The sequence below is a fragment of the Gekko japonicus genome, unplaced genomic scaffold, assembly GCF_001447785.1.
Source record: "Gekko japonicus isolate JY-2015 unplaced genomic scaffold, Gekko_japonicus_V1.1 scaffold2513, whole genome shotgun sequence".
Taxonomy (NCBI): Eukaryota; Metazoa; Chordata; class Lepidosauria; order Squamata; family Gekkonidae; genus Gekko; species Gekko japonicus.
The window spans coordinates 222,696-226,406 of NW_015164270.1; the positions used below are offsets into that span (position 1 = coordinate 222,696).

A 3,711-nucleotide genomic window follows, 5' to 3' on the forward strand; every position below is an offset into this window, starting at 1 on the left:
ATGAGTCCAAGGCCACCACCCCGGGACTTAGGGAGGTGGGGTAACATTTCGCCCCTCCCCCCGCAGCCATTGCAGCCCCTGCGGACATAACTTTTTAAAGAGCCCCTACCGAGTGCTGGGGAAGCCGGAATGGCATCACACGTGAGAGGTGGAATTTGCCCGCATGAGTCCAAGGCCACCACCCCGGGGCTCAGGGAGGCAGGGGAACGTTTCGCCCCTCTCCCCGCCGCCGTTGCAGCTGTGGCGGCAGCCATAACTTTTTAAAGAGCCCCTAACGAGAGCTGGGGGAGCCGGAATGACCTCTTGTGACATCACACGCGAGAGGTGGAATTTGCCCGCACAAGTCCAAGGCCACCACCCCGGGACTCAGAGAGGCAGGGTAACGTTTTGCCCCTCCCCCCACGGCCATTGCAGCCGCTGCGGACAGCGGCAGCAGCCATAACTTTTTAAAGAGCCCCTAACGAGAGCTGGGGGAGCCGGAATGACTTCTCACAACATCACACGCTAGAGGTGGAATTTGCCCGCAGGAGTCCAAGGCCACCACCCCGGGGCTCAGGGAGGCAGGGTAATGTTTCGCCCCTCCCCTCATGGCCGTTGCAGCTGCCACCATTGGCCATAACTTTTTAAAGAGCCCCTAAGGAGAGCTGTGGGAGCCGGAATGACCTCTGGGCAATATTGCCTTTGGGCAATCATGGATTCTCTGTTGGCAATTATGTCCCTTTAAGCAATCATGGATTCTCTATTGGCAATTATGTACTCCATTATCCCCTATGGGCAAGCGTCCTCTCCTTTATTCCCTACTAGGAAAAAGCCCCGTTGTGGAAATAAATACAACGGCCTCTAGAAAGAGGATCTGGGCGGGTGCCTCGGCCTTGGACACTCAGTGTCAATTTGCTGTGGCGACCTCACCAGGGTATAATGACACAAGTCTACCATGTTCTCCAGAGGAACTGATCTCTGCTACCTTAAGAACAGTTGTAATTTTGAGTGATCTCCAGCTTTCACCTGCAGATTGGCACCGATGGTTCCCCAGAAGGGACTCATTGGTTTGGAGGGTGGAGTCTATGGCTTTGTACCTGTCCAAGGTCCCACGCCTCCTGAAAACTCACCCTCTACAGGCTCCATCCCTCACATTTCCAGGAATTTCCCACCTGGAGTTGGCAACCCTATCTTCTTCCCAGCCAATCATCAACCTACCTTTATTTCCCCCTCACTCTTCAGCTTTCCACCCCCTACACACCTGCAGCCTCTCCCCTGCTCTGAAGCCCTGACTGCTAGGTCACATTGGCTGTCATACCGGGCAACCTCAGCAGCATATAAGAATACAGAGCCCACCATTTTCTCCAGGGGAACGGATCTCTGCCATCTGGAAAGCAGTTGTAATTATAAGTGATCTCCAGCCCTCACCTGGAGATTGGACACATTTTACCTCAGAACAGCAAAACTGTTTAGAATGTTAAGAGGCAAAAGCCAATCAAGTCGCATATGCAAACGACCTCTGTGTTCTGAGGCAGAGGCCAATGAGGCTGCATATGCAAATAACCTCTGTGTTCTGACTGGCTATGGGGGGGGAGAGGATTAGCAAAATGTTTAGAATGTTGGAGGCAGGACTCAGGCAAAGCAGCCAGTGGATAGGGAGACCCTCTGAATTACAGAACAGAGAGCGAACTGATTTTGGAGCGTGTGGAATGTAATGTTCTAGAGAAGTGCCACCACCATTCGGCATGGGCAATCATGGATTCTCTATTGGCCTTATGGATTCTCTATTGGCAATTATATACTGCACTATCCCCTCTGGGCAAGCCTACTCTCCATTATTCTCTATAGGCACTTATGTATTCCTTATGGGCAATCGCTCTCATTAGTTTTAGTATGTCCCCTTTTTAAAGGCTGTTTTGTGGCTAGCTAGACCACACTTTGTTCATTCTGAACTGCACTAAAGGGGAGATTCGGAACAGCGCGGAAAAGCAAAGGGATTGGCCGCTGCAGATTAGGAGCCGGCGGGAAACACCGTGGATTGGGGCTGACCAATCTTTATCACAATGCAGCCTTATTAATATGCAAATGTCCTGACCCTTAAGAGGGTTGGGAGGGGCGGAGGCTGGCGGATCCCAGCTGTAGATGCATAAACTCTGCCGTCTTCACTTGTGGGCCTGTCTTTTCAATTGCTACAGGGGCTCACCACGTCGCAGAAGGAATAATGCATTTCGCAAAGTGGCTCCTGACACTTTTTTAAACTGGTAGCGGGGGTGAGGGGGAATAGCCTTTCCCATAAAATAAGGGAAGGGATGATCAGTGCAACCCGGGCAGGCGTCTCTGTAAAGTGGAAAGCATTTTTGTCGGGCGGAAGAAAATAAAGCTTTCGGGGCGCAGATACGTGCCCGTTTCTAGACGAAAATGTGGGTCCTTTCTCTTTTCTTTTGCCTTCAAGCGGCGGCAGCTCGCAGGAGGGAAAAGTGGAGTGGAAATCGGCGCTCAGGAGGCTTTCTAAGATTCAGGAAGGCTGCTCTGCGGCTCATTCCAACGGCTGGCGCCGTGGCTTAGTTGGTTAAAGCGCCTGTCTAGTAAACAGGAGATCCTGGGTTCGAATCCCAGCGGTGCCTGCGGAAGAGTTGGTTCCCTTTTGCGTCGAGAAGTGGGTGTTATTTTGTGCCCACCCTGCAGTCTTTCCTGGGGCAGAGCAACAATTGCTTTTCGCTCGCAGAGTCGCCCCCGCCCCCCGCCCGGGCTCAAGGTGCCGACAGCGGCTTCGGGTGTGTCCTAGAGACATGTGCAGTTTCCCAGGCAAAGGTGCTTTACTGCAGCCCTCAGTTGAATCTTCTTTAAAATATTTTATTAATTACAAAAATCAAACAAAAAATATACAACAATGGTGGCAAGCCTGCACATATGCATCCATAAAACGTTTCCAACTATTTAAAAATATTTGAGCCACCTGCTCAGTCTTTCTTTGGGGTTCAATCCTCCGGTAGACCCTTTGCAATTTTCCAGCCTATATTGTCAGTGCACCTGTTATGTACTGCCAAGAAAAGAACATGTTTACGACTGAATTGTGTCTATTTTATCTGTGTTTTTATATGCATTTTATGCCAGCTCATATAATAGAGCTTCTTTAATACTAAAAATGTTGTTCTCCAGTATTATGGCTGGCACAAAAATGAAGATAAGCTATATACATTTTCTTTATTGAGGGGAGCATAAAGAAATTTAGCCTCTACCTGTCCTGGCAACATTCTTATTTTCTGGATGTTTCATTTCTGCTACTCATAATGGCAAAGATGATGTTGAGATACTCATTTCATTTGTATGTAAGAGATTTTGAAAAGCCATGGTGCCTTGGCACTTTTTTTGCAGGTTTTGCTAAACATTAAAATATGCCTCATTTTACTCCTTAGTTTTACAAAATACTGATTATTTAACCTGTTCTGGCTTTGCTGGGGAAGGAACATCCATGTTGTCATATCTGTGATATGCCAGTTTGTGAAACAGCTGTTTTAGAATTCACCAAGAAAGAAGATTGCATACCCCAAAGTTTGGATTTCTCAGCCATGGTGGGTATTAATCAGTTTAGCAAAACAAAGGTGGTTGTGTTATCACCAGTTACTGCTACTGCAAATGGTCAGAGTATTTATTTATTTAATTTTATTTATACCCCGCCCTCGCCGCATTTGCGGGCTCAGGGCGGCTTACAGCAGTATGGCACTCAGTGCG

At 48.7% G+C, this 3,711-nt stretch overlaps 1 non-coding gene across 1 annotated transcript; it reads left to right on the forward strand.

Moving 5' to 3' along the window:
* The first annotated feature begins 2,529 nt into the window (after nt 1–2,529).
* TRNAT-AGU lies at nt 2,530–2,603 on the forward strand. The gene has a single exon. It is a non-coding gene; the product is annotated as a tRNA-Thr (tRNA).
* Nucleotides 2,604–3,711: the final 1,108 nt, after the last annotated feature.